Consider the following 11,372-nt stretch of genomic DNA (forward strand, 5'->3'; position numbering starts at 1 on the left):
GAAGTCTAGTATGTATCATTAAATGTGTTATGTAGGTTTCTGTTTACTTAGTGTGAGAGAGCTGTCATCCTGTCTGTGCATTAGGAAATAGATTTGCAGATCTCTTTACTGGTTGCAGCCAGCCATCACATGGTCTTGTGCATCTGCTGGTGTGGTCAGTATTCTCCATGTACACCTAATCCTCAAACTGTGAGTAATTGGTGGTCTAAAGCCTTGTAGTCTGGGGGTGTTCACCCATGTCTGGAGTTAAGCATAGTAGAAGTGGTTATCTGGCTTGTTGAGTTTGTAAAGTTCCCGAGCATCTCTGAGATACAACCTCGGAGAGTTTCTTGGGGTGATAACAGGTAGTGTTCCGAAAATCGTAAATCGAAAACCCTCTTTTGTCGTTCTTTAGCATGTTCTAGATAATTGGACTAGCATCTGGCTAGAGTCCATCGATCATAGGGACATATGATGGGAAGTATATCATGCAGGTGCATCAACGCATTAGTAACTCATTTTTTTTCCCTCTTGAAAATAGATGAATTTTTAATTTTAATAACAAGATTTGCATAATATTCGCATGATACTGCTTTTACTGCCATTTGAGTGTGGTGTTGGGTGTGAAGCTTGATTATCTTTTGTATTCAAATGTCTCAGCCAGATGTATACCCCAGGAAGATTGTACACCCCTCCACGCGGGGGGGACATATCCCCCCCTGCGGGGGTTCGGGTGGGGGGGGGCGATCCCCCCCGGCTGGGGGTCCGAGGGCCAGCGGTCCCCCGGCAGGGGTTCGGGGGTAGTTCCCCTGAAGCTAAAAACAAACGTAAAATTTCCTTGTAAAAGTCTAGTAATTTCTAGTCAATCTGGGCCATTCATTAGGCAGATGATCTGATAGTAGAAGTTATGTTTAGTTTAGGGTTTTTTGCCCTAGAAGGCAACCCCTCACTATTTATGAGGGAATTGTATTGCGTCTACGCATATCATATCTGTATTCTGAGTGAGGAAGAGAGAGGAGATTGAGAGTGAAGAGGGAGTTACACCAGATATGATGTAGGTTGTATCTCTTCAGTTTGCTGGATAATATAATAAAAGAAGGACTGGTTGTTTCTCCGTGGACGTAGCCCAAACTGGGAGAACCACGTATATCTGTGTCTCTCTTGTCTTATGCATTTTTTGTGTTTATATTTCTGCAATATTTTATGTGTTCCATTGCTCTGTTATATATAATTTTCTAACATGTGGTGCATTATTTTTTGTTGCAGGGTTTTCTCAATATGAAAATGAAGCCATGGCTCCGCAATCTTATCTCTCGGGCCATTGCCATCATCCCAAGCTTATCGGTTCCTATTCTCTATGGTTCTTCTGGTGTTGCAAAACTTATTATTATTTCATCAATATTCTCTTTTATCATCAAAATTGGCATCTCGATAACACATTTCAAATCACAAAAAATCATGATTGGGCTTAAAATTATTTCCCTGGATTCCAGTTAAAAATTTCCATGGATTTGGATTTCAATAGTTAGATAATGTAAATGTAAAAAAACTTTTAGTAGTTAGATAATGTTATTTTAAATATTTGTTAACGACTTAATATTATAGTGCTAGATTCATATATATATACAGTCAAAAACACATTTCATTCAATCCAAAAAACCTCAAAGTTACCATAATTAGAAAACATTTCTCATCTAAACATTTCAGATGTTTTATATTTAAAGGCTAATTCTATGTGTATTCCTTCCGTGCAGATCATTTTATCATTTAAACTTCCATTTACATTAGTTCCACTGTTGAATTTTAATAGCAGTGAGATAAATATGGGTCCTAACAAGAATTCAATCGGAGTAAGTTGCTACTACCAAATTGGAGAAGAAAACCTTTTTTCTCGGTGCTAGAAATGTAGGATAATGATAATTGATCATATTATTGTTACCTAAATTGAAAAACTATTCTTGAATTATATGGTGATTTTTTGAATTGCATTTTACTAAATGGGAAATATTCTTTAGCGTGTCACAGATTATGGTTCTTTGCTAGTCGTTGGGATGGTGTATCATGGGCATCAACGCCTACTACTTGACTACAGAATTTAAAAAATGGTTGGTCCATAGTAGTCTGCCTAAGGTAGTTTCTGTATTTATTGGACTAATTGTGTTTCCACTCATGGCTCTATATGTAGTGGTGCTTTTTTGTTTGGCTTTCTAGTGAGAAAAGAAATTCACTTATACGGCTCGACTAGGATCCTCGATTTGATCTGAAATTACAGCAAGTATTAACCGAACCAAGTCACAAACAAATTGATATAGAATCATAGAAGTGATTTTCAATTGAGGTATGATTGGACTAGTTGTAGAGAATTACTTTCAAATTTCAGGAAATCATTTAAAAATAGTGCAAGTATTATCAAATCTAAAATTTATTGTGTTTTCCTCTTCATGTCTCTAAGTTGGTTTCATATTATGATAATTTTCATGCATCACTAGAACTTCTTTAACATTGCTCAACCTCCATTACTATGAAGAAGCAAATTCCTAACATGGTATTGAAAATAGAAACACAGACGCATTTAACCATACATGGGTACAAATATTTTACTTGGAAAACAATCTTGGGCTAATCATATAGGATTGCAATTTCAAAAATATCATGGGATAGTACTAGCTTTTGTTTATGCATTCATTTTTCTTATTTCAAAATTATAGTAGGAATACCGCTAAGGTAAGGGTATCCCTTTAGATCCTTCCGTAACTTATCTCGCCTTACAGTTCTAGAATGTTCTTAGTCTTTTCCACGACATCAGTTGTTTTAACGATTAAAATCCAAACTTATGTGCCAAGTGCACCAATGATAAAAAAAAGTACGAATAATCATTTACAAAGATTCTTACAAATCAGACACCTTTGCCAATTTGGGGATTTTTGGGGTTTTTGTCTTGAAAATTAGTAGTAGTTTTTTCCTTTTTCTCGAAAAAGAGACTTTAGTTTTTTGTTCCATTTCTATTTTTTGTTTCCTCGAGAAGATTTTTTGTCGGTAAAAACTAATTTCTGGTGACTGCTTTCCTCATTGAACATTTCGCCTTTTTGAAAAATTCAAAATAGTTAAATATTTCTCTGAAAATATATTCATTTGAGCTCAAGATTTGCATCTAAGAGGGTTTTACTCCTTCAATTTTTAGGGTTCTCCTTCTTCAACTTTTATTTTCTCAACAACTTGCAAATCTTCAACTGAGTACAATATTGAACCAGCTTTATCCTCGTCCTTTCAGTGGAAATGGCTTCAGATTTTCTACATTTCCAACATAATATAAACAATATAAAGGAAGAAGTAGCTACAAGTGCATTCTAGAATAGATGAGAGGAAGTTCGGTTCAGCTTAGATAGGAACATGTAGGGTGAGTGTTCTTCTTCCAAATTGATAAGAGGAGTAACTTCCGCAAAGTTAAAGTTGAGTGTTTCAGCAGGATGCTCTGCAAACATTTTTGAAGATACATGCTAAAGCAGCGCATTACTCCAAAGCATCAGCAAATCTTACAACGATGTATATAAACCAAGAGCATATACTGAAAAATAAAACGAATGTCACAACCAAAACAAAAAAATACAAGCTCACTACAACCAATATACAACAGGGTAGTTATTATTTGCAGAAAAACACTAACCTAGAAATATTAACCAATGTTCAATGGATGGTTCAAGAGATACTGAAATTTCTATTGGTGCATATCTACCACAATATACATGGTATAAAAAGCTAGACCATCCACATGGCCAGGTGATTGGCTTAAGATTTTGTACCATGTTTATATCATGCTGTGGTATTATTTATTTTTGCTTTCTTTGCAACAACTTCTTTCTGAGGCACTTCCTCCCTTCCAACCTGAATACATACTGAGGCATCCCCTCCTCTTTTAGTTTTTTGAAAGAAATATGAAAATTTTGGCCTAAGTGGGTTCAAAATTCTTGGCATGTGTAACTTTGGGGATTCCCAACCATGCATACACTCAGAATTGAACCTAAGTTAGTTGAGGTAGACTCACATCAAGCTTCTGCTAGATCACAACCCAACCTACATAAAATGAAGCACACTTACTAGAGGTCATGCCCGTTGTTATTGAAATTGATGTTTCTTGAAGATGGAAGGTAAAGATATATGGGAAGTGGTGAACATATCCAGTTTAGTTGGAATTTTATTTAGAGATTATAGATCCAAATCATCTCATGTCTTTCTTTGTTCCGAGCTTTTAGTTGAGTGAATTTTCCACGCAGCCTCCTCCTGCCATAACATCATAATGCACTTGTTAGTTAGGATTCATCCTTTTGATTCATTACTTCTGTATTGTGCTATCTTTCTACTTGTACAATGTATGAATTACATTAAAGAATAACCTCCCTTACAATGAAAAAGGATTTTTTGGGGCTCCATTTTAGACATTAATATAATTTAAATTCTCTTGATTTTGTAGGTCAAACATGTTGTTGTTTCACTACCAGAGAGGTTTGGTGAGCCTGAGTGCACTGTAAGATACTCTGAATTTTGCATTATGAATGTCAAATTAGAATAGTTATTTGGACATTTTATTTTTACATTTGAAGTTTCTATAATATCTCACAGGAAAACTATGTTTGTAAAGCCCGCATTTATGATTTTATATATTCTTTAATATCTCGTAGAATTGCTTTCTATTTTTCAAATATAGATTAAAAATTTTCTGACTTGTTTTCTTGTATGGCCATTAGTAGAAACCCTCCTATCTTGACATCAAATTTTGCAAGTACCCCTTTATTTACAAATTCTAGCCTTATGAATATAGATTAAAAGGAAGAATGGGCTTGTAACACCCAAACACCAAAAACCCATGCACCTTTCTCGGGTCCTACTTGTATGCTAAGTCTTATACTTTTGTTTTTAATAAATCATTTTACATACTATTGTTGGTTTTTTGTGCAGTTATAATACTACTTCTTGTCTTAAAAGTTACCCTGATATTGAGCTCATATTAGCCATGGATTTGCTTCTCCATGCTTCATATCATACTGTTGATTACTCTATCTTGTACCTTATGGTCAGGAATTTTGTGTACTCTATTTTGAGAGATAAACTATTTTTCCAATTTTCATACAAGGAATTAACTTTTGTCAACTCTATTTTCAAATTTCCACCGGAGGATGGTTTATCTTTAGATGGTGACAAATGGCATTGGGTGGTTGGAATTACGGTTTCAGTTAGTTTTTTGAAGTTGTTCCTCATAATCTATTGTCGAAGTTTTATTAATGATATTGTGAAGGCATATGCTCAAGATCATTTCTTTGATGTGATCACCAACACAATTGGTCTAATTATTGTTATTATAGGAAGTACTCTGTAATGGTGGATAGATTCTGCTGGAGCAATTGTGGTAAGTAATTCTTTGACCTTTTTCTTTACAGTTCATAGTTTCCAACTTTTCACATGTTATGCTTATCTATTTTGTTGAGTGTGCATCACAGTTTCTTGGCACTAGTTACTGAAGAGTAGTTTGTCTCCCATTATGTCATCCTCTCCGTTTTAAAATTAGTGTCCACTTGTTTAATAAGAAACTTGTTTTTTTTTTCATTATCATGATATACATTTGCATTTAGTAGCAACATAGATGACATTTTTAGCATGTGTTCTCGGTCATCAGTACTCTTCACTGTCATAAACAATGGTTGGTGTTGAACTCCCAAGCCATAGAGGGCCCTGAATAATTGTGGAGCTAGGATGGAGCCATGAATCTATCGAGCTTAAAATTCAAATAGGTATATTAACTTTTAAGAAGGGAGAACTGATTGCAAAGGTGCAAGAGAATATATCCACTCCATTTCATTTCTTTTTCTTTGATAACCACTCAATCACAAACTATGGATTCACAAATCATAATTCTGTTTGTTTTACGTTTGGAAATCAAGACATTTTGTTATCGAATTTTATATGGGTGCATATACACAATAATAGAAACATACATGTGTGGAGAAGAATATGAAGAAAAATAAGTCTTAACATGGAATGAAATCCCAACACATGAATATGCCATTGTAGCAAGATAGCCTATATACATGAACATTTAACTATATACTAATAGAAGATTTTGAAATTTTTTGCTAGAGATATAATCCACCTCTCTTTGTACCTTTTGGGACAATTGCTAGTTTTAGTAAGTTAAAAATATGGTTTGCATTATTATAGTTTTTATAAAGATTATAGATCATGTGTCAGATTTTTTTTTCTTAAATCAATGGCTATAAATGTAGTTTTCAAGATTCCCATAACTCTTCACGTAATTCTTTAAAGTGTGCTAGCTCAATGGAAGAGTGTCTACCTTACAATCAGGAGATTAGTGGTTTGATTCCACTGTGCGCTAGCATGAGTTAATCAAAGGTTTTGTAGTTTATTTTTAATTTTTTTTTTTTTTTTTTTTATATCGATTTATTTCAATGGTGAGGTATTTCTGGATTCGTTGTTTTATATTGTCTCTAGAGAGACAAAAGTGATCTTTAAATAAAAAATTTATTGTCTCTAGAGAGACAAAAATGAAATTGTCTCAAAAGAGACAAAAATGAATTTATCTCCTAAGAGACAATAATGCTTGTGTTATATATTGTCTTTATAGAGATAATTTTTTAAGACAATAATCTTTAAGACAATAATTTTTAAGACAATAATTTTTGAGACACCCACTTAAAGACAATATTTAAGATAATACACAAGTATTTTTTTGTCTCAAGTTAAGACAATTTACCCAAACATTGTCTCAAATATTGTCTTAAAACCCCTCTTTATGTAGTAGTGCTAGTGGCACATTTATAACACAACTTGATAGCTTAGCAGTGGTTAGTTTTGACTACCTCAACTATTAACCTGAGTTTACAATATAGACTCTTCTAGAGTCTTCCACATTATAATCACATGTCTAGCCCCTTTTACAAGAATAATGGGGGCTAACATGGCATCCTCTCAAATTATGGTGGTGAAAGGAGGAAGGTCGACTTATAAGTGGCATAAATTCCACCTACAAATTCCTATTGACGTGATTCTTATGTCATTGGAATGATATATTTGTGTGGAATAGCATGAAAAGGTGGGACACTAAAGCATAAAAAATTTACCCCCAAAAAGCATCATTTGATGCCTCAAAATGCTCCTAGAAGGTTTCATACTATGTTTTTCCAAACTAGGTCTCATAAATAAAAATGGTCCCATTAGTCGATTCCTCCACTTTTTCCACACTAAAAGCATCGATATGGATGAAAAATAATATAATTATCCAATTCTAATCATAAATAAATGTATGAGAATATGAATATCAAGGGACTCTTGGGAAATAAAAGGAGTCACCCCATTGTATAGATTTCATTGAACATTAATTGAAATGATCTTATGAAGTTGTTTATCCTAATCTAACATGGTATCATAGCCTACACTTAGGAATTAGATTTTTTGATTGTGTAGAGACTATATATTTTTCTTGCTCAACTATAACTCACCTATATGTTCCCTTTCAAGTCAAGCATCTCTAGCATTGCCCTATGTTTATGTGTGTATGTTAGATTAGAGACATGTTATCTCTCCCATCATGTCTCAATGCCTAGGGTTTTATAACTTTATACTATGCATTCAAGTTGGAACTCTAGATGAGAATTTTTAGAATGATATTTAGTTTTCATCGTAGTTTCTCTACCCGTGTTGTTACTGTTGTATTGGTATCTCGAACTTTGAGTTCTAGAGATCCATAGAGGAAGAACAATATGCACCATATCTCACATCTCTTGATTGAAGTAACCTATATGTTAGTTTAACTATTGTGTTATGTGTTGATACAATTTAACTTTTTAGCCTTGAAGTGTATACAACTAATTTCAATTATTGTGTGTGAGGAGGTCATAATGAATGAACTCACAGCTACACCCAAATCCCTATCAACATTAAGTACTTTTTCGTTGGAATATAATTTGTCATAGTAATGAGCCACCATCTCCATTATCATTGATGGCCTAATTTATTTGTATAAAATACAACATAAATTTGTAAATGCAGGAGTTCATAAACTTAGAATCAAAACACTATATGTGCATAGATAGCCTTCGATTTAATATATTACTTCAATCCATAATCATGAATAATATGATTTTATCTAAATATGTAATTTAGAAAGAAGATTTAAACCAGTATTAAATGAAGGCATGACCACTAGCTAAATCACTGCAATGGAAAATTTAAATTGTGGATAGCAAACAGAAAGAAAAATTGTAATTAATAGTTCTGATAGGAATAAGTTATTCTTCTTGGTATAGACTACAAAAGATTACATTGCTAGAAATGGAGAATGTGGAAATCTAAGCCTTAATGAAGTACAACACAATAATTATATTTTCAGTTATATATGTTATTTTTTGAAGAAACTCTAGCATACTTGGTTGAAATGAAATCCAGTTTAAGGCAAGGAAAATAATCATGATTCAAAGTTTGAATTGGCGTATTAAGCATGAATCTGGGTCCTAATTGGTAGAGAATTTGGTTGTAGAACCATTGGCTCACTCCCTCAGGTGGCTAAGGGAATTACAACAGTACTTTGTTTGACTCCTAAATTTTTAACTTACGCATGCAATAATATACTTGTCTCTCCAAAGAAATATCTATTCCATGGAAAGGAGCTTTGATTTGTTCACAAAAACTATACCTTTCAAAATATGATAAAGAAGTTGCAAGGGTGCAACTTAAATGAATAATTTAGAAACAAAAAAATAAAACAATTAATGTATAAGCATCGTAATTTAAAAAAACTAAAAATAAAGGCTTATTTTCACATTAAAGTATGAACACAAAAGAAAAAAAATCAAAGATATATACCAACACTCTTGTTAAAACAATCCAAAATTATATATAAGATAGTGCATAGACAATGTGGACCCTCCAATGCCTTAATTCGCATACTTGAAGACTACTAGCTGGAAAAATTCAAAGAGACTACACATATAAAAAAAATGAAACTTGAAAAGACATGATCAGGTGCTTCGATGGCAGTGGAACAAAAAAGGCGAACATCAAGGGTCTCAGCGAGTTGCAGACAATGTTCCTCATGGAGGGTCGCAGAGGAGGGAGTGCCACTCCCTCCTACAAGGAGGCCATTGCTAGTAGAGGTAAGAAACCTCTAGAAAATGCTAGAGGTACTTCGAAGGAAGTGAAAAGAATGGCACAAAGGACAAGGAGGTAGAAGACAAAAAACAGGGAACTAAAAGTAAGAAACAAAAGGGACCCTGCAAACCCAAAGCTGAGATCACACCTAGAGTTATTTTAAACGATCCTACTCTACATGCACACAGGGATCACATGCGAACATATGCTATTATCTGTAAGTTCATGGAACTATGGCCCACTAAAAAATCATTACAGACATGGATCAAATATCACTGGAAAGCTAAAGGGAGAATTGACCTTCATCTTGCATCAAAGGGATTCTTCATTGTGGTGTTCATGAACATTGAAGACAAGGACAGAGTATTTGAAGGAGGACCCTACTTCTATGCATCAGTTGGACTCTACATGAGGCCATGGATGATGAATTTTGTCCTGGAACGTGAGACTTTTACTTCGGTACTGGTCTGGGTAAGACTCTATTCTTTACCTCTTGATTACTGGCAAAATGAATCGTTAACAGCCATAGGCAATAAATTAGGTCATTTTGTCAAAGCTTCTGAAGCCACAAGAAGAGGGAAATACACTTCCTTTGCTAGGATATGTGTGGAAATGGATCTATCAGGAGCTCTACCAGATGAAGTGATCTTGGAAGTTTTTGATGAAGAATGGGTGCAAACAGTAGACTATGAGCATATTCCATTCAGATGCCGTAGATGTCATGAACATGGGCATCTATTTAGAGACTGTCTACTCGGTAAAGTGGTAAACAAAAAGAAGGCTACAACAGCAAAGGAAACAGATAGCTTCCTGAAAGTGGTGAATCGAGGAAAAGGTGGAAAAAGAAGACCAAAGCAACATTAAGATGAAGGGATAAAAGTCAGTCAAAATAAGTTCCAAGTTCTTGAGGAAGACGAAGAGATCAGAAAGGAAGATCAAGCAATGAAAGGAATTCCTGGGGAAAAGTAAAAAGAAGAAGAACGTGATCAAACTCAGGAAAATGATTATCAGAAAGAAACCATGATGAGTGAAATAGATCTTGAGATGGATCAGGAAATGACCCAGAGTGAAATGGACCTGGAGGACCATGAGCTACAGGAGATTCTTGATAAAGAAAACCTAGATTTGGAAGGGTTCTTGATTTAGGGAACTACGAGAGGAGTGGATTCAATACCTCAACAAGAGCTCAATAGAATACAATAGTTGTTTTTATGGAAAACACAGGCTAATGCATTGGAGAAAGGAAAAAATATAGACAAGCAGGATAACGGAGGGGTGAAGATGATGAAAACAACTCCGGGACTAGCAACAAGAAACCCAGGTAAGAAAAGAGGAAGGAAAAAGTAGAATTAACTCTTGATGGAGTGTGGCAAGCTAATGATAGACTCAGGTAAGATGAAATATCTAGCCAGATACTCCTTTACAAATCTTTAATTATGAAGTTTACATCTTGGAATATCAGAGGTCTATGGAGTAAGAGAAAGAAGAGAGTTCTTAGTAATAGGATGAAACAAGAAATGTCAGACATAATCTTTATCCAAGAAATGAAATGTTCCATTAAAAAATTAAGACAAATCCATAGCAAATGGCTCAATAGATTTGAGTTTCTAGAAGTTAAAGCAGAGGATATAGTGGGGGGAATTCTCATTCTTTGGAACCCTAAAAGAATTAGCATAATAGATGATGAGGCTACCAGGAACTATCTATCAGTTATTATTCAACCTGTAGGAGACAGGTACACCTATCTGGTCACAAATGTTTATGGCCCTCAAAGAATAGACGACAAACTCAAGTTTCTAGACTCACTAGTGGATATCAGGGATAGACATGCACGAATACCTTGGATCATGGGAGGGGATTTCAACATGATCAAATCTCTTTCAGAGAAAAAAGGAGGAATCAGAACTCTAAGTGAAGACTCTTTAGAGTTTCAAACATTTATAGACAATATGAACCTTATTGATACTGAAACGAATACTAGCCTCTTCACTTGGAATAATAAAAGAGGAGGAGAGTCTCAGGTAGCCTCAAAGTTAGACAAATTCATTATCTCAGAGGATCTGATGCTAACAAATAAGGAATTAATAGCGGAAGTTCTCGCCTTTGGAGGCTCAGATCACTGGCTGGTTCAACTGGAGATCAAAGGTATGTGTATTCTTAGAAACAGACCTTTTAGATTTGAAAACATCTAGCTCTCCCACCCAGATTTCTTCAACAATATTAAAAAATGGTGTTCA

This window comes from Pinus tabuliformis, chromosome 7 (genome assembly GCF_031772625.1).
Source record: "Pinus tabuliformis cultivar Carrire ecotype Pingquan chromosome 7, CPIR1, whole genome shotgun sequence".
Classification (NCBI taxonomy): Eukaryota; Viridiplantae; Streptophyta; class Pinopsida; order Pinales; family Pinaceae; genus Pinus; species Pinus tabuliformis.